The 20,625-nt window shown below is 45.9% G+C and overlaps 1 protein-coding gene across 4 annotated transcripts in view; it reads left to right on the forward strand.

The window, feature by feature from the left end:
- Positions 1-20,625, forward strand: part of PGS1 (phosphatidylglycerophosphate synthase 1) — a 649,148-nt gene that overhangs the window by 553,479 nt on the left and 75,044 nt on the right. For 2 of the 4 annotated variants that reach the window (XR_013598742.1, XM_078653894.1), the window contains one exon: positions 16,183-16,955. The exons of 1 other annotated variant lie outside the window; for it this stretch is intronic. The gene's annotated coding sequence lies outside the window, so the exon portion shown is untranslated. Of the gene's footprint in view, positions 1-13,933; positions 16,014-16,182; positions 16,956-20,625 lie in introns of those variants that run through there. One more of the 4 variants, XR_013598743.1, reaches the window with a different exon arrangement.

The following is a 20,625-nucleotide window of genomic DNA, read 5'->3' on the forward strand; positions in this document are numbered from 1 at the left end:
CACACCCTGATAGATTCTGCTAAACAGTTACCACCTAAACTTCCTGAGGAGTAACGTGGTAAATTTATGGAGGTTCTGACGGACACACAGGCTACAGCTCGTCAAGTTATTCAGACTGGCCTGGACATAGCTGATTTGGTGGCCAAGGTAATGAGCTCCTCCATCGTTACCAGGAGACAGGCTTGGCTCAGATCATCTGGGTTTTCTCCTGATGTGCAGGCTACCCTCCTCGATCTTTCATTTGATGCATCAAAGCTGTTCGTTGAGAAGGCTGATTCTGGGCTTCGGCGATTCAAGGACAGCAAGGCCATGGCAAAGTCCTTAGGGTTGCAAAAATCAGTCAAGGGGGTTTGGATATAGAAGGTATCCAGAATTTGGAAGGTCTTCCTTTCGTAGCCTGCGACAGCCTCAGCAACAACAGAAAAAAAAAACTTCTACAGAGGGAAAAACAAGGGTCGCCTGCAAGGTTCAACCCGTCAATTCTCCTCCTCCACCTCCCCCTCCCCCTCCTCCCCCTGGTAACACAAGAAAGTAGCCCTAGATCCCCCATCCTAGAGCATGCAGGTCTTGCGGGGGGGTCGGCTGTCCCATTTTCTACAGGATTAGAAATCGGTCACTATGGACCTTTGGGTTTTAAATCTTGTAGAGAATGGGTACGTCCTTCCCTTCCGGGAATTCCCTCCTCCTTACCCTCCTTGCCAAGGATTCTGTTTGGAAGATCATTTACTCCTTCTCCAGTAGGAGGTCTTTGCCTTATTGCAAAAAGGTGCGATAGAGGTAGTCCCGGAGCAGGAAAGGGGTCAGAAATGCTACTCCCGGTATTTCCTGATTCCCAAAAAGGATGGCAGGTTACGACCGATCCGGGACTTCAGGGTCTTGAGTTTTTACCTCAAACAGGAGAAATTCAAGCTGCTTCAGGCGCTGCAGCAAGAGGACTGGATGGTGTCGATCGATTTGCAGAATGCGTATTTTCACATCCCCACCCTGGAGCTAGACTCCTGACGTCGGTCAGAGATCAGCTCTTCCCCTGCAGCTCTGATTGACTGTGCACTGCTTCAGTCCCACACAGGCAGGGTTTGAGACCCCTACCCGCTGGGTCCCGTGCTATTATTTCTTTCATTGGATTATTTTATTCTTGGCTTCTTTATCTTGGGTTGCTTACTTTGTTATTAGTGGCTTGCTTCCCCCATAGCCCATAACGCTGCCACTGTGTTAGTCTTTCCCGCCACAACCCGCCCGCCTCTTAGCCGCTCGCCCCTCTCCTACTTAAATGGCGACTGCTGTACGGTCACGCTGAAGGCGTGCCTAAGGCAAGCCCGTCTGCGCCCGTCCGCACCTGGACCATGCCCAGCGTCAGACCCCCTGGCCCCCTCAAGAGCTACGACACCCGGCGACGCTACAACGCCAGCTTCCTCCACGGACTCAACACCGGCCGACCATCAAACTGCTATCAGGCCAGCCCGAAACTCACCCACGGACCCTTCACCTGCCGTAGCTGCAGCTTCACCAGCCGCCGAACACCCGCACACCCTCCCCCACCCATCAGAGCAGAACGCAACCACCTCAAATGCAGATTACTCAACACCCGCTCCGTCCACAAGCACGCCTTCGAACTCTGGGACCTACTCAACTCAGCCTCCACGGACGTTGCCTTCCTAACAGAGTCCTGGATGAACCCCTCCACAGCACTATACATTGCCATAGCCAACCCAGCTGGATACAAGATCACCAGAAGGGACCGCACCAACAGACAAGGTGGAGGAATCGCCATCGTCTACAGGAGTACCCTCAGTCTCTACCTGCACGACGGACACCTCCAGCACTGCCGAACACCTGTACTTCCAGATCCACAGCGACCCCAACACCACCCTCAGAGGAATACTCGTTTACAGACCCCCCCAGACCCCGGCCACAGTTCATAGACGCCATCTCCGACATCGTCCGCACGCACGCTCTTGCGTCCTTAGACTACATCCTCTTCGGAGACCTGAATTTCCACCTCGAGAATGCAGACGACAGCAACTCCGTCACCCTACTTGATAACCTTGCCTACCTCGGACTCAAACAGCTAGTCACGACCCCCACCCACAACGCTGGACACACGCTCTACCCCATCCTCTCAGCCAGCAACTACGTCACCTTCAGACACCCCTCAACTACACTGGACCGACCACCGCTGCGTCCACTTCACCTTCAAGAAACACACCACGTACCACTACCCGCAAAGGATCGCCAACAGCAGCTGGAGCAAGGTCACGGAAGAACAGCTAATCACCGCCCTCGCCTGAGACCCACCGACAGACACCACCAACACCAACACGGACCAACTTCGGGGAGAGGGGTTGGCCTAACGGCTAAGGCGCTCGACCTCGGACCTGGGGATCTGGGTTCGAGTCTCGGTAACGACGCCAAAAACCCCCTGTGATTCTGGGCAAATCACTTAATCTCCCCGTGCCTAAAAAAAAAAAAAAAAATGAGTGTGTCCTCGTGTAACGTAACTGGTGCTATGTAAAGCGCTCTGATAACTCATTCGGTTCGGTTCTAGTTCGTGCTATATAAAACTCCGAAAAAAAAAAAAAACACAGCTGCCAGGAATCTCAGGCAATGGATCGACGACTGCGCCAACACTCTCGCCCGATCAAAAAACCCTCAAATAGACGCACTGACAGAAAGGCCAGCTGGTTCACCGCCGACCTCCAGTAATCAAATCAGACTTGCCGAAGATTCGAGAAAAAGTGGCGCCACAAAAAGACACCGGACAACCACGCAGCCCTAAAGAGCGCCAGCCGCAAGCACCGCCAACTCATCCGAACCACCAAAAGAGCCTCCTTCAAGGAACGCATCGACAACAATGCACATAACAGCTCAACATCGTGAAGGAGCTCTCCAACCCCAGCTCCCGCTCCATCCCGCCGTTGCACGACCTATGCGACTCCCAAGCCACCTTCTTACTCCGCAAGATCGCAGACATCCACGACCGCTTCAACACCCAGACCCTTCCTACAGCCACCGACGCTGCGGACTCACCGTCTCCCAGCCTCACCAACCTCCTGCTCTCCTGAATCCACGTCAACAACGACAACACCATCAAGACCATGAACACCATCCACTCCGGCTCACCATCCGACCCCTGCCCTCACCACATCTTCAACAAAGCAAACCGCATCACCGCCCCCAACTCCGGAAGATCAACAGCTCCTTCGAGACCACCACCTTCCCAGAAAGCTGGAAGCACGCAGAGATCAACGCCCTGCTCAAGAAACCCACAGTGGACCCCAAAGACCGCAAGAACTTCCGGCCCATCTCCCTTCTTCCGTTCCAGGCGAAAGTCATCAAAAAGATTGTCAACAGGCAGCTTGCCCATTTCCTCGAGGAAAACAACATCCTGGACCCGTCCCAATCCGGATTCCGCAGCAATCACAGCACTGAAACCGCCCTCATCACTGCCACAGACGACATCAAGACCCTACTGGACAACGGCGAAACCGCGGCCCTCATCCTCCTGGACCTCTCACATGCCTTCAACACCGTCTGCAACCACATCCTACGCAGATGCCTACACGACGCAGTAATACGCGATATGGCTCTGGACTGGACCACTTCCTTCCTCACCGACATAACCCAGAGGGTCTGCCTCCCCTTTCCGCTCCGAAGCCACCAAGATCATCTGCGGCGTACCCCAGGGATCCTCCCTCAGCCCTACCCTTTTCAACGTCTACATGGCACGGCTCTCCAACATCGTCCGCTCGCACAACCTCAACATAGTCGCCTACGCCGACAACACTCAACTGATCCTCTCACTCACCAAAAACCCAGCCACCGCCAAAACCAACCTCTGCAAAGGAATGAAGGCCATCGGTAGCTGAATGCAGACCAGCCGCCTAAAACTTAACTCCCACAAGACAGAGGTCCTAATCCTTGGATCCACTCCCTCAGCCTGGGACGACTCTTGGTGGCCAGCTGCCCTGGGAGCCTCACTCCCACCTACCGACCAAGCACACAACCTGGGGTTCATCCTGGACTCATTGCTCTTATGACCCAGCAATTCAACGCCGTCTTCTCCAGCTTCAACACCCTTTGCATGCTCCACAAGATCTACAGATAGATACCCACTGGAACCGGAAGGACGGTCACACAGCGCTTCGAGACCTCTCGGTATTAAGCGCTCAACAAATCCAAATTAACATAACATAACACAGGCCCTTGTCTGCAGCAGAATGGACTACGGCAACGCCCTATATGCAGGGACCACAGTCAAACTCCAGAAGAGACTCCAACGCATACAGAACGCCTCCACACGCCTCATCCTTGACATACCCCGCCACACCCACATCACGGCCCACCTGAAAGAACTGCACTGGCTGCCAGTCAACAAGAGTGTCACCTTCAAGCTCCTCACCCACGCCCACAAAGCACGACACAACGCCGGACCAGCATACCTCAACAAGCGTCTCACCTTCTACACCCAGAACCACCAGCTTCGCTCTGCCGACCTCGCCCTCACCACCGTCCCACGCATCTGCAGGACCTCCACCGGAGGCAGATCCTTCTCCTACCTCACCGGCAAGACATGGAACACCCTCCCCACACAGCTGCAACAGGCCCAGGACCTGCTGACCTTCGGGAGACTTCTCAAGACCTGGCTGTTCGAGCAGTAGCTGCACCCCTACCCCCTCTCAGCACCTTTAGACCCTCACGGGTGATTAATGCACTCTACAAATTACTGACTGATTGATTGATTGAAGTCGCACAGGAAGTATCTCCGTTTCACGGTAGGGTTGCAGCACTACCAGTTTCCGGTCCTCCCGTTTGATCTTACTACTGCACTTCGAGTCTTCACAAAGGTGATGGCAGTGGTGGCAGCTCATCTCAGGAGGTCGGGGATTCCAGTTTTTCCCTATCTGGACGACTGGCTGCTCAAAGCGGAGTCGCCGGAGCTGGTGCTTCATCATCTGCGAGTAACAGCTCAGTTGTTGTTCAACTTGGGTTTTTCAATAAATGTGCCCAAATCTCACCTGGGGCCCTCTCAGCGCAACCTGTTCATAGGGGCGGTACTGGATACTAGTGTGTGTCAAGCTTTTCCATCTCCACAAAGAATTCTCGACATTCAGTAATTGATCCCTTTGTTTCACAATGGAGCGGTTGTTCCACTCTGGAAGGTCCACTCTGGAAGGTCCTTCGCCTGCTCGGTCTGTTCGCTTCCTGCATTCTGTTGGTCAACCAAGCACGCTAGCACATGAGGGCACTCCAGTGGTGCCTCCGCAGGCAGTGGTTTCAACACAACGGGGATCTCAGGGAGACGGTCAGGATCACCAGAGACATTGCAGCGGACATGACTTGGTGGAGCATGGAAGGCAACCTGTCACAAGGAAAGCCACTTCATCTTCCTCCATTGGTGACCACAGTGATAACGGATGCCTCCACCCTAGGGTGGGGTGCTCATCTGGGGGACCTGGAGATCAAGGGTCTTTGGTCTCCAGGGGAAACATTGCTTCAGATCAATCTTTTAGAATTATGGGCGGTACGTTTGGCACTCGAGGCCTTTCTTCCCTCCCTTCGCGGTCAGTCGGTCCAGGTCCAGATGGACAACACTACCGCGATGTGGTACATCAACAAGCAGGGAGGAGTAGGGTCGTATTGTCTCTGCAGAGAGACTCTACAACTCTGGTCCTGGGCCCAGGACCACCAGATTTGTGTGATAGCTAATCATCTGGCAGGGGTGCTGAACATGCACGCGGATTCTCTCAGTCAGTGGTTTTCGGCCGATCACGAGTGGAGGCTTCATCCGAAGGTTGTTCATCACATCTTCCAGATGTGGGGAACTCCTCGGGTGGACCTGTTTGCCACTCTCGAGAACGCGCACTGCCTGTCATTCTGCAGTCTCCAGTTTCCTATGCAGTGAGTGCAGGGGGACACTTTTCAGTTAGTTTGGGACTCAGAGATTCTGTACGCGTTCCCCTCACCCCCCTACCCTTGATTCCTCGAGTTCTGAGTAAGATTCGTCAAGACCGGGCCCAAGTTCTATTGATCGCCCCGGATTGGCCAAGAAGGGTGTGGTACACAGATCTACTTCACCTCTCATCGCACCCTCCGCTCTGTCTCTCTCTGGGGGTAGACCTCCTCTTGCAGTCGCAGGGGCAAGTTTTACACCCCCACCTCCAGAGCCTGCACCTTCATGCCTGGAGATTGAACGGGGCAACCTGAGTTCCTTCTCTCTCCCGCCGGATGTGGTGGGTGTTATTTAATCATCCCGGGCGACACAAGTCTATTTACTTCTCCGGGTGGTCTAGATTCGTCAAATGGTGTGGAGAGAAATCCATTGATCCATTAAAGGCCCATTTGGGAGATATTCTTCAGTTTTCGCTGTGCTTGGCCCAGCAGGGTTGTGCTATGGCCACTGTAAAGTGCTATTTGTCGGCTCTATCAGCGTTTCTTTGTTTGCCGGATCAGCAGTCTTTGTTTAAATCTCCCATTGTTTTAAGATTTATTAAGGGCCTTACCAATAGGTTTCCGCCTTCTCCCTTTATTATGCCTCAATGGGATTTAAATCTTGTTCTGACTTTCTTGATTGATGCTCCATTTGAACTTTTACATAGTTGTCCTATGAGACTCCTGTCTTTCAAAACAGTCTTTCTTGTGGCTATTACCTCAGCCAGGAGGGTAAGTGAGCTTCAGGCTCTTAAGTTTACAACCCCCGTTTTTGACCATTCATGCTGAAACGATGGTCCTCAGGACCTGGGCTGCTTTTCTACCTAAGGTGGTTACTCCCTTCCATCTAGGGCAGTTCATTACCCTTCCTGCATTTTATCCTCCCCCTCCCCCTCCCCCTTCCAAGGAGGAGGAGAGACTTCACTGCCTGGATCCTAAAAGATCGGTCAGCTTTTATTTGGATAGGACTAAAGGCTTGCGATTGGTCGTTCAGCTCTTTGTGGGCTACATTGGACGCATGAAGGGCAAGGCTGTGCACAAGCGCACTCTATCCAGATGGATCATCTTGTGCATCAAGATCTGCTATGCCCCGGCTGGTAAGGAGCCTCCTGAAGGTATTAGAGCTCATTCCACCAGAGCTAAGTCATCCATTTCTGCTTTGGCCAGAGGTGTTCCTGTAGTGGACGTTTGTAAGGCTGCAACTTGGACCTCCCTCCACACTTTTGCAGCATTATTGCTTGGATTCCGAAGTGAGGAGGGACAGCCACTTTACGTGCTCTGTCCTGCAGGATTTTTTGGTAGAGAAGGGTGGGCACTCTCCTCCGAGAGTGAGACTGCTGTGGGATTCTATTCAAAAGGTGAGGAATCCACAGGCAGATGTATCCATCAGAAGAACAAGTTACTTACCTTCTGTAATGCTTTTTCTGGTGGATACAGTATCTGCCTGTGGATTCCTCACTGACCCACCCTCCTACCCGATGTCCACCCTTGTATACCTTAAAAGTGGCATTGTTTAACATGTTTGTTTTGCATTCTCTTCTATCTGCCTTTGTGTGGGTTTATAGGAAATGCTTTTATTCTTTGGCTTTCCTTCTTAATTTTACACTGTGTGTACTTGTATGAATATTGTGTACTGTGTATACTTTGAATCGGTCCACCCGTTCACGTCGGAGGCACGGAAAAAATGGGTGGAACTGACGTCATCACGCCGACTAGCCTCTTATACCTCCGGTGACGTCATGCGGAGGCATGGCATTGTGGCGTCGAAAGCTAAGAAAAAAGTTTCTGCGCAATGCTGCCGTAGGGGGTATTCAAAAGGTGAGGAATCCACAGGCAGATACTGTATCCAGCAAAAAAGCGTTACCGGAGGTAAGTAACTTGTTCTTCAGTTACCAAGAGGAGATCTGATCACAGGTGACGAGCTGAAGCTTGATATTTCCCCCCTGTGTTGCAATTCACAATGCTGCGTTTGTGCCCGGAGGGTGGGGGAAGGAATGGGGTGATAATGGGACAGTGGAAAGCAATCAATGAATATAGGAAACTAAAAGAGGGACGGGCTTGGCAAACACAGAGTGAAACCTGGAGCCCAGTGACTGACTGGAAGGGAGGGGGAAATGAGAGCTGAGAGACTGGGTGAAGAAGCAGGGAAAGAGAGACAACAATGAAAGTATAACCAGTGCAGCGCTCGTGAAAGGGTGCCGCGCTGATAGAGCTCATACCTCCAGTTGTCCTCGGAGACGAGAACCAGCACACGGCTGGGGCAGCTGCGAGGAGCAGGGCAGGCACAGACACCAGTGCCCCCTGCTCTGAGGCAAGCTGCACATCCCTCCCTCTAGCCCACCTGCTGACTCTGCTGCCCTGCTAAGAGACAGATCAGGCTGGAGCCTGCTGACTAGATTGGGAGGAGCCGGAAAAAGACACAACAGTAAAAGTGAAACCAGTGCGGTGCTCGAGAAACGGGTGCCTCGCTGATAAGTATGTGATTCCACAATTGTTAAAAATACATAAACAATCAAATACGGCCAGGAACTAAAAGCAGGCGGCAGCTGTACTAAAGTGAAAGGGTGTCGTGCCACACACTTGTATGAAATTAAATAAACAAGTAGTCACCAACAAACACTTAACATTTAGGAGTGTAAGGAAACTGTTTTTGGCCAGTGCACCTCAAATAAAACCAGAAATTATGTATCGGAGCGTTAACCAATAAGAAGCCAACAAATTAAAGGGACGCAGGAGTGAATCAAATTGCAAGCAGCAGGCTGGAATGCACTTGGTAGAGTGATTACAGGAGGTTTTGCAGACGGGCCTTGCGTGCTGATGCTCTTTCTAAAAATGTACTACCTCCCTCAGCTATTGTACATAACTCACAAACTGCCTCTGTGGATAATCATAGAGACCATTCTCCACACTCAAACAGCTGCTCCAGTTTGTATACCACAATTCTACACTGCTGGTACCCAGATTGATCCTGTACGGCAGATTGGGGGGCTCTAGGGTTTTCAATATTCAACAGTAGTCCACGCCTCCCCAACTCCATTCCTCCTTGGACTGGCACTATCGTCCTTACACTAAATCTTGGGTGCTTCCCAAATAGGGTTGTTTCACCACTCCCTTAAATCGTATGATGTGGCTGAGACCGCAGCAACCGCTTCCCTACCGCACATATGCCCCCATATGTCACAGCCATCCTCATGAAACACAGACGCAATTAACCATCACCTGACAGCCACCACATTTCCCTCTCTGCTTTCCCCTATTACGCAGAATCCGGAATTCCCACCTGGCATGATGGATATGCATTTCAAAGATTGGAGAGGGGATGCACCCCCATTACTGGGTGATTTATTTATATCAAAATGGGAGCTCGCTAGATAGGCACACATGCAGAAACTGTTCCAGCTGTCAGTGGGGAGATGAATTCTGCCATAACCAACTCCTTCAGTGGGCAAACACACACACAGTTGGGGAAAAGGGTATCAGGGTTAAGAACCCTTTTGAACAATTGTTCTTAAAGGGGTGCCCAAAGATGGGTATCCCTTGCCTATACACTGCCCTCTGTGGCCTCTCGCAGCCACGCAGACCTACATATCAATCACGTTGTGAGCAGGACCTCATAACACCAATAACAGAATGAGGTCTTGCAGCTGCTGTGGACTCGGGCGGCTGGGACTTTCATCAGTCTACAAAACAAGCTAACCCCTATAAAATACTCACCAGATGATACTTCACCCCATCATGAATACTTGCCATGACGGGGGCCTCTGACCTTTGCCGGTAGGGTTGTGAAATCTGGGCACATATTTCCACATATGGGGGCAGTGCCCTCTGGTGAAGCAGTTCTGGAGCGAGGTGCATTAACAGATGTGCCTGATTTGTTTAGTGACTCTGCCTATGAGCTCATTCGTTCTCCTACTGGGTTGGGCTGGGGAGAACTTGGTCTATCTTTACATGACTCCCATGGAAAGGTTACTTACTGTCTTCCTTTTAGCAGCATGACTCACGATTTCCCACACCTAGAAGAAGCCACTCCCTGCGAGCCTCATGTTGGAACAATTGACTGCATTAAATAACAATAGAATCTACATGTTTAAAAGGATTTAGCTACCCTTTAAAACCTATATTAAAAGTGCCCGTACCCGACTGGCCCCGGTCACCATCATGCCGGATGTCTTACAATACGCTTGACTGGGAGGACTCTACTTAGGTTAACTTGTCCAATAAAGGGGCCGACGAACTCTGATGATTTGTCTTTGATAACATGCCTATGCAACCTGTGAACTAGTTTGTCTGTGATTATAGTACTTATGTTTGGAGATTATATATTGGGTGTATGTTGATGGTGCACCCATCCTGTCACTGCTGGAAACTGAAATCAGCCTTGACCCCCTCACCCCCCTCCCCACCACAAAACCCCAAAAAATAAAGTTAAAAAAAACAAAAAGGCAAAATTGCCATATGCAGTCTGCTCTATAAAGTATGTGGATAGGTTTTCTGTTATGTGCGCATACAGATTAAGAAAATATATCATGGTTGTATGCCATTTGTGTGCATTGATTTGCCGGAGTCCAGATGGTTGCATGAATGCTGACCGCTGTGGACCACTTGTAGGATCTCTATCTGGATCTGTTACTTAAGAAATTGTTTGTGTCAATGCACTATAAATAACTTGTTTTACTACAGACCAGATTACAGGTGCCTATTTTATGAAATTAGGAATGATGAAAGGCTGAGTTAACATTGCTATCGTTTGATTTCATGACCAGAAAATCACACCAGACAGCAAGCAACTTCACTGTTGATGTTTTGTCAGGATATCGGAATGCAATCTCGGGCCACGCTTACTAGTTTAACACAAGTCAGTATACATTGAACGGAAACCCAGTCTAACCCCGTTAGCTTCAATTTTACTGGCCCCTTTTATGTACCTTCAACTCCAGAGTTACATACATTGAAAAGACGATGGCTTACTTCCAAATCATTCTCTTCCCATGAGGCCCATTCTAGACTCTGGGGCTGCTTCCCATTCACGTTCCTCATCTCCTTGAGCTGTCAGGGGAATATTGAGAATACACGTCTGTTTGGTGATTGCCCTAGTAACCTACTCTAAATCATGACACTATCTATTTCAGCATCATTTTCAGTGCTTTTGGAGATCCTAGCAGAAATTGGTGACCATACTGGAATGCTTGTCAATCTCTCAATATCCAAGCTATTTCCCTTTGGGACAGTGGTGGGATGGTCTGAGGTAGCCCTGCCGCCTCTGGCTCTACCATGGAAGACGAAGAGGGTCGGGTATTTGGGTATCCATGTTACACACATGGAGCACAAGATTTTGAGGAGGCAAATATGGGCAGGATAGTGGATGGCTTAAAACGCAATGTTAAATTCTGGAACACCCTTAGATTGTCCTTGATCGGTAAAATCACCCTAGTCAAAATGGTGATCCTCCCCAGGTGTTTGTACCTCTTTCAGGGCACCCTGTACAATATACATTAGCAGGGTTTCACAGGATTGGAGAAACTGATTGTGGAATTACTCTGGGACACTGGGAGGAAATGAGTGAGCTTGCCATTGTTAAAACGCGAGTGGCGCATGGGTTGACTGGAGGTACCATGCTTAGAGTACTACTACCTAGTGGCGCAGCTCCAGCATTCTGTTCACTCTCTGGATGATAATAATTGGGAACGTAGATTGTTGAGGGGCACGTGCGGAGGGTACTCCCTACCAGAGGTCCTGATGATGATGTCGGGGGCACCTAACTGCTTGCCACACTTAGTTCGAATGATATGTGGAGCATGGGAACGTACAGTTTGGGCGATATTGAGGAGGGCACTGATTGCGCCGGATATGCATATGTAGGCACTGCGCCCATTCAAAAATATTGAACGATCCATGACCCTTTGTAAATGGCGTGTGGGCTGCTGCAAGACTTTTGGGGTCCTATACCCCAACAACAGAGTTATAATGCTTATGGATACCTTAGAAACGTTCCAACTTGGAATAGAGTAATTTTTACAATTCGCCATTATAGCAGCCACGACACAGGAGGTCTGACCGCCGTTCCCTGAGGCGCCACCTGTTTTCCGGACGCTGGAAGTTATGCTAGCGATGGCCAGAGCGGGAGACTGATTTCTCACATCTACAGGGCCCTAAGGGAGGATGCCCCCAAAAACACGTCAGTACAGGGTAAATAGGAGGCACAGCTTGAGACGCCTGTTACTGAGAGAGATTGGGAAAAGATTCACAAGGGATTCAAGACCACTTCCACCAACGCGCGATTCACGCTTCTTCAATATATTGTGTCCATCAGGTGTACCTGGCTCCCAGTAGGCTGAAAAGTATGAACCCGGAGCGTTCGGGAGAGTGCCCTAGATGCAGAGGACAGTCCGCGAACTTCCTACATATGTTATGGTATTGCCCCGGCATAGACTGGCTCTGACAGTCCTTCCTAATGAGGCTCAACTCGGCCACAGGGTGGGAGATCCCTAGGGGAATGTCACAATGCTTGCTGGGACTCTTTCTGTTCCACAAGGAAAAACAAGCTAAGCAGGAAGTTCCTTGTCCTGGTGTTGTTCCTGGCTAAACACAGGATTGTGATTGGGTGGTTGGCTCCAAAACACCTGAAGGTTGAAGATTGGTTGAGAGATTTGGCTTAATGGATAAAAGCTGAGGGTTGGCACATGATAAAGACCCGCAGGGGTGAAAAATTAGACGATAACAGGAGGGCCTGGGCGGCAATGCTCGCAGAATTGACGCCGCCGGATGAGCTACCACCGTAGATTAAGGGGGCGTCCGGTATATAACTCAGATGCTTCGAAAATTAATTAGTCATCGGAGGCTGACCATGATGATCTCATTACAATCCTATGTGTTGATGTTTAATTTGGTCCTCTGTATGTTCCCTTAATGCAATGCTTTGCTGAACTACTTTCCCTTTGTATATGCTGAACTGAGCTTGGAGGGAGACTAGAGGGGGAGTTAGTTAATGGTAGAAGTGAATGATCACTAATTTGTGAGCCACACACTGGCTCCGCAAAGTTAACGTATGTATCATTATCCCTGAATTGCTAATAAACAATATACAACAAAAAAAATCCTTTTCAGTGCTTGCTAGCGGGTCCCGTACAGTCCAGGACTCATCCTTTCTTTTACTCTATCTAAAGTCCTTCAAATGACCCACTAGTTACATCCGTATCAGACCGGAAACAAGCAAGCTATGACTCAGTAAAAATGCATTACAGCATCATATACACATGCAGTGCAAACTGTAAAGACACAGAGACTTATGTTATCTCAGAGATTGTCCAGAAAGCTAAGAATAAAACTGCAAAAATCTGCATTAGAACTGACAAAATGCTGTTCCCTCAATTTGTCAAGGACCACAAATTTGCAATCACTAATAACCATTGGTTTTTTTCAAGTTTTGAAAATGCTTTAAAACACTGATAAAACCCCACCAGAATTCCCAACAAATAGAAACTTAAAAGAGGAATCACTGCTTATTCAGAACTTGCCTATTGTTCCATCTGAATAGCAATCCAGCTATTTCTATCACAGCAGTTGTAAGTATCGAAAAAAACACCACTGGCTTTGAAACTCCAGACCTAGAACTGCACTGCCTAGGTTCTCAAGCACCTTTCTCAATACATTGGTAACAACCAGCATCCTATTTGCTGCATGTGGTGGTGGAGCAGGATAACGCACCTCCCATCCATCTGACGTCACTCCTAGCACTCTGAAATCCAGACACATGCAAGATGTGTCTACAGGTGAGTGCACTATAAGGGCCTTGGTGAAAAAGGTTTCTGTGTATGTACTTAATTCATCTTGGAATACCACCCGCAACTGGCAGTGACAGTGATACGTGGGCGGATCGATATCTCATCTAGTGGTGCAGGGTTAACAGTGGGGGGGGGGGGGTCTATACTGAAGCAACACCTTTATCACACACTGAATTTAAAGGAGATAAATTGTACACCCAGCTGTATATCTTCTTGTTTTATAGTCTATGGGACACATGTGGAAAGATTACGCCAAATATTCCGGCGGCACCTGCTACATTCAAAATGCTTGATGGTCTCCTGACCACCACCAAAACAAAATCTATATACTTCAGTGCAGGAGGAGTTGCTGCTGGGTCATCAAAGGGCCAGACAGGCGTGGGATGAGGAGCTGGACTTGGAGATCACAGACAACATCTGTCTATAGAATCCACGTAAAGCCGAGTGGTTTCCATAAATACGCCAATCTTGGACATTGGAAGGCTCATACCCATGATAATAAGGCTATTAGATCTGATTATCTGGGACTAACATTTGTTGTTCCACTGAAAATAAGGGGTTTCTTGTCTATTTTTTAATCAAGTTATATGTATTTATTTTGTGATATCTGCTCTTCATGCATACTGTAATAGCTTTTCTGTATTGATGCATGTTTTATAAAAAAAAATGTATTGTATTAAGGAAGGTGTATATTAACTGTTTTTCAGAAAAAATTGGTTTCTCTGAAATTTTAATTTGTTTTTGGGTTCCTTATGTTAAAGATAATACCCTGTCAAGTGAGGAAAAAGATTTTTTTAATAAAGAAAACGTATAAACGTTACATTTTAGTTGGTGGAAAAATAATTCTTTTTGAATAATGTGTTTGTGTCACAGTTAAATGTTAGTTAGGATACAAAATTATTCTCCATAAAGTTAGTCCAGGGAAATTCCCTTTGACTTTAACATCTGGAAGTTCTGCAGTATCCAAACTGGAATGCTCACATTTAGTAGTAGGCTGCACATGATTCTTTATAAGTTTTTGCAGCAAGTCTACTATACGCTGGTAGCTCTGTTGAGATTTGGCCTCCAGGATTGCGCACTAGGGTAAATACAGTGTGGCAGGGTGGGATTCTTGCACCTTGCATGGGGCTTCTGCAAAGAGACGCATAGCCTGCTGCTGGGAGAGGCCGTAAGCCTCACAATTTGAATAGTGGATTGACACTATGATTGACACTATGATATATTAAAATGAGCAATCGGAACTTTATAATGAACTGCTGCCAGTGGCCTTCAGATCATGGGACCCCCTTAGGATCTACTTTCTTTCCTGGAACCCTGAAGAGAGCAATGGGGGCAATGTTGATAGCGCTAAACCAACCTGAGATACTTCCTGTGCACCACTTTTTTCGGCAGAGCTGGTATGTTATTGTGCGGTATAATAGGTCACATTGCAAGACCATTGTGTTTTTGCTGACTGTACCACCCTCACCTCACAGGAGTCCTTTACAAGGAGAAACTAATTGAGTTATGTTGCATCAGAACCTCTTCAATCCGAAACCCAGTGAGAAGGGTGTGCAGTAGCCTGTTTAACAGACCCAGATCCGCAATGAATGATTTTGTGGTCACTGCATCATTGTCCCTTTTGATTGTTGTTTTTTCTTTTCTTCATATACAATTATTGTAATATTGTTTACAATAAAAGACCAATTTCAAAATATAGATAATAAAATCAACCACCACCACACAGGCAGCCAGTAAAGTCCACTCTTCTCACAGCAGCCTTCGGTTAAAGTGGGTGCCAAAGTCGTCCCCGTCCTGTCTTGATAGCGCTGGCTCGAAGATCTCTTCTTTACCTTTAGCTCTTTACATTCACTTTTATGACGTTTGAGCGGGGTTTTAACAACTATAAGCATACACATTTAATGCAGAGTAGCAAAATGCCCTTTCAGCTATTTCATATTAAACAATGATCTTAGAGAAAAACAAAACGTTACACGCAGTCACTGACCTTCTAGAACCTTAATTTATAACTGATGATAATCGCACACATCAGCAGAAATGATGAAATCACATGAATATATTTGCATGAGCTTGATTATCATATTTACATGAAACCACTGACGAACTAAACATGTTAAAAATGTGCATTTTATTAAATCATAGTTGTGTATTTCTCGATTACTTGACTAATGCACATTTCGTAACAAAATGAAATTCTTTGAAGGGAAAAAACTGAATATTTACAACATCTTGAGAATGATAAAGGTGGATGTATTAAATACATTCAATTGCAGGATTATTTGATCAATGATAAATGAAAGAAAACTAGATTAAAAAAATTATTGTGGCTTGGTGCAAAAAGGACAAAATGTGGAGGAATACAGAAAGGTACAAACTGTCCCAGAAAACGACTTTTCTTTCAGATGAACTCAGAAAAACCACGAACAGTTACTTGAACACTGTGATGCAATCCGTCACCTTTCCTTTCTTTCAGCTCGTGGTGTTGACATGAACAATCCATAAAATCCAGAGGTTGAAGGTGCAGGAAACAAAGGAATACTTGGAGTATGAAAGGAGAATTAAATGGCTTATGAAACAGAAACAACTGAATTAGGCAACATCGACCCCGATGTTGATGTAGCTGATGATGTTGATGGAGCACATATGGATTGAAGAACATCACCAACATCTATAGAATCCAGCAGGAAGAAATGCCTTGTGGCCTGACTCTGGCAAGAGTAGGTGTTGGTGCTGAGGACGAATCAGGAATTGGGGGTATTGATGGCCCATCATATTCTGCATGCTTAGGAAAGGTAACTGCAATGCAGTGCTGTAGGTTTGATACAGTCTGATTGGTTGAAGTATCTCCTTTGTCGTGTTGATATACGCAATGGGTGGCATTTCCAAAGGAATCTCCAAGCAGGTCATTGTAAACCAGCGGACACACCAGAAAACTTGTCACTTTTGTGGGAGCCTCTAATTTGCGCAATGACATAGTCCAAAGCTCAGTTATTGCTGCCAACCATTCTGTTTTAAAATAGAATGCCTTGCTTTCATGGCACTGCTTCTCGGTCGCATAGCCATATTCCATGTTGCTGTTTCGGACTGGCTTTATTTATTTACTAGAAGAAACTTGAGAATGACTCAGTCCACTATCAGAGATGTTGTTGAAAGACCACCAAACATTCTTGAAAATATTGAACTGAAAAGTAAAGGAATAAATCTAAATAGTCTTAAAGCAAGTAAATAAACCAAATGTAAAACATGTGTTATGTCTGTTGTATTTCAAGAAAGGAAGATGGTGTGCAAGATGGCGACAAAATGAGTTGTAAACTGAGTCTGCAAGAATCTTTTAATTCTTAGATAAATACGTTGTTTGTAAAGCAAAAGTTTCTGCCGCTGAGGTTAGACACCTCTTTTTGCCATAATTTTGTAACAAGCTTACTTAAAGTATCAAGCCACATATTTATCAAGTCTTTTGTAGGCCTTGGAACACTTTTAAACCGTTTTCATGGGGAGAGGTGCAAAGTGATACTGCAAAATGTTACTGTGTTTTTTGTCTACAGGAAGTTATCTCCAGCTGACATCCCACAGCATGTTTTATTTTTCTTAAAAGATAGGAATTGTGTAGTAATCACACTTAAATTGTTGATTGTAGAGCTTGTTTATTCTGATCTACAAGATACAGCTTATCAGCAACCTTCAGCTTACAACTGCTTTCTTTTAGAACCACACGTGATGTCGCCATTTACATCATCAAATTCTATCTTAAAGAATTGCTTCCTAGAAGTGTGTGATAAGTGGCAATGAGTATAGCAGGTGTAACCCGTAACCTACAGTTTAATCATCGCATGAAGGGTTACAAGCACCATGCGGAGTGATGAAATAGCAAAGGACTAAGTCACCTAGTGGATTAGTACATCCATCTGTACTTATAAATCCTGGATTGTCTTTATTGTAACAATTGAATATGAATAGGAACTCCCATGCATGATATAAAAATGCAGTATGTATTTTTTTCATACCAGCCCAGAGACCTTTTTTCTTAACAGTCGTGGATATAAAAACGCCTTACTGGGTAGTGAGAGTACTACATGTTGGAACCGCCTGAAATATAGATTTCTACCAAAAAAAAACAGGGTACTTTCTACTTCCTCAGTACTTAGGAGTATATGTTGCTTCTTTTTTGGTCATCGTTTTTTGTTTGGCTTATAGGAGGCAAATACTGCTCTCTCTCTTTCTGCATAACTCATTGCCAGATTTCAGGGTTTGAAATGACCAATTGAATTGTGTGAAAGATTGCATCTGAGCCGCCCTGCGTACAAAAGGCTTCAAACGTCTTTCAAAAGATGAAGGGCGGATGCCATTATGGGGTTTGATTGTGTACACTTATTTTGAGTGTCTGGAAACCATTTTCAATTACTTTAAATGTGATTTCTATAATTTCTGTATCTGCCGGTCTAGTTCTTTCTCCAGCTTCTCTTTCTGAGTATGCCTGCTCTTCTTTAATATTGGCATATATTATTGTGGATAAAAAAGCGTTTTGTTTTCAATGGATGTGGACCCAAAACAAATGTAATTCATGTCATCAAAAATTGTGGACTGGTGCTCCTTCACAGCAGTTAAGCTGGAATGTGCTAGCCATCGCTGTCCACGTTTGCCCATACTATGTGGTTACTATTAAGGAAGTGTATACATCATACCTAGGGTCTAGTAAATTTGATAATGGTCAAGCAGCATTGAAAATAAATGTGTTCATTCATATTGGCATATATAGGCCATATGGCTACTTCTTTAGAATGAAATGGCATCACATTATACATACCATTCTGAATCATTTAATTCATTATCAGTATGGTTTTCTTCCAATGCCAGTCTGAAAACTGTGTTGAATTAACTTTTGGAATAGGTGGTGCTTTTAAATCCATAGTGAAAGCAAATTCAAGGCAGGTGGTCTGCTGAATTTGTTTGTTTTAAAATATGTTTTTGGGGGTATCATGCATGCTCTAAGTAAAGCCACTTTAACTTTAATTTGTAATAAATGTGGTACCCCAAGGGCTTTTTTCATTTATAATTTCCTTTCAACATTGACAACGTTTGGATGGCAGGTAATACACTGAATTGTGCAGAATATATGAGCTTATATTTTGTAATTAGGTTTTACTGCGTTTCTGAATTTTCTGAGAATAAAGAAAAGCAGAGCTGTCTAACATGTCATCAGGATAGTAATATGGTAATTTTTATTGGAAAATTCTCAAACTGGGTGAAATTATATATTTTTATGGACTACTAGTTCTAAGTATGCAATGATGACCACAATAATGGAAACCAAACATTCTTGATGATGTTCATCATTCAGATATGGATTTTCGCTATCCAATGTATTATATAGAGACAAATTGGTAGTCAGCTGGTTAACATTCTGTGTTCCATGATTCAGAAGAAGGACCATGAATTAGAACATCGTCTAAATGTACTTTTAAAACAGAAGTCCGCTGAGTTAGTTCTGTCAACCCCATAACCTGATAGGGGACTTTTTCCCACACTACATCATCCAGCACAGGATGGACAGTGATGTTCACAGCATGATCATCTAGATCTACTCTGTGAGAAGAGGAATACAGATCCAACTCCTGGACTACCCACATGAAATGGCACATTTTATCAGGACTAGTATTCTCATTCATTAGTCGGAAGATTGTAATCAGCTTAGTAATCTACATCCGAAGGAACACTATTCCAATAGCAATCCACAAACAATATCATGGTAGTAAAGGGTATCTGTCTCAAAAGCAGCTGCAAATAAAGAGCCATCTGTAACACTGTGCAACTGTAGAATGGGTTGAGTTGTTAAGTCTCTTGTTTGAAAATCTGCATGACAGTCATTCTCATATAGTTCAGTTACTTGTGGTGGCTCCATCTCCATAGATGTTGGGTTGGTTGGTGGTTCATAGTAAACTACAACAGTAGTTTCAACTGTTGGGAATGTTGCATCTGCAGCATTAGGTTTGTCCAAGGAAGCTGGCACTTTGTGTAAAGCTGTAGCCTTAGCAGGATCCTTTTTCCTGGAGTAGGGGATCAGGATTTCAGCATGACAGTACTCTTTTTGGGGCATTTCTTGAACAGAAGGGAGATGGTGTATGGATCTACTCCGAATGAACCTTGGTGTCAATTCGGGTCTGCTGAATAGGTTTGGGTACATAATGCGTTTTAATATTATTGATTGACACCTTTCTGTTTTCCTTTGAACCCGACAGAGGTAATACGATTGCAATTCTTCAAGGTCAAGAACTAGAATGGGTCAAGAGCTGGAAGACGGCCCAAAAACTTGCTTATTAGAAATCTTTTCTTGGACTAGTTTTCCCACTTTGGAGATGCACCTGTCAGCAACTTTAAGAAACTTATCTTCGTCAGTGGCAGAGTCACTGAGGTTTTCATTAGATAGCTTAGTGTTGACTTCTTGAAGGCTCTGCAATATTGCAGCTAATCTCAGGGTCTGTAAATTTTCACTCTGCAAACTTTTGAGAGACATCAATATCCGGCATGTACACGGATGCTCCAAAAAGCATTTCCTATGGAGTGCAGCAGATTCCTTACTGGTCTCTATGCTCCATACATATCATGTAGCCAACTCAGTCCTGTACACAACACTCTAATAGTCAAAGCTTGTTTACCCGCACCATTGGCATGCTCTACTTACTCATTACGTTCCAGATCGAATAGCAGTCGTAATCCCAGAGCAAATATAGCATCCCTGAATGCCTTGGCAACAAATGCAGGACCATTGCCTCATGGAAAGGTATGAACTGCTCCGATAGCTACTAGGCACTGCAAGTCTCATATGACCACTTGAGCATTGGCATGTTTTTGTAGCCAAACTCAAACAAGCCTCGCACATGATTCGACAGCAACCAATATATATATATCGGTTTATACT

Source organism: Lissotriton helveticus, chromosome 7, assembly GCF_964261635.1.
Source record: "Lissotriton helveticus chromosome 7, aLisHel1.1, whole genome shotgun sequence".
Lineage (NCBI taxonomy): Eukaryota > Metazoa > Chordata > Amphibia > Caudata > Salamandridae > Lissotriton > Lissotriton helveticus.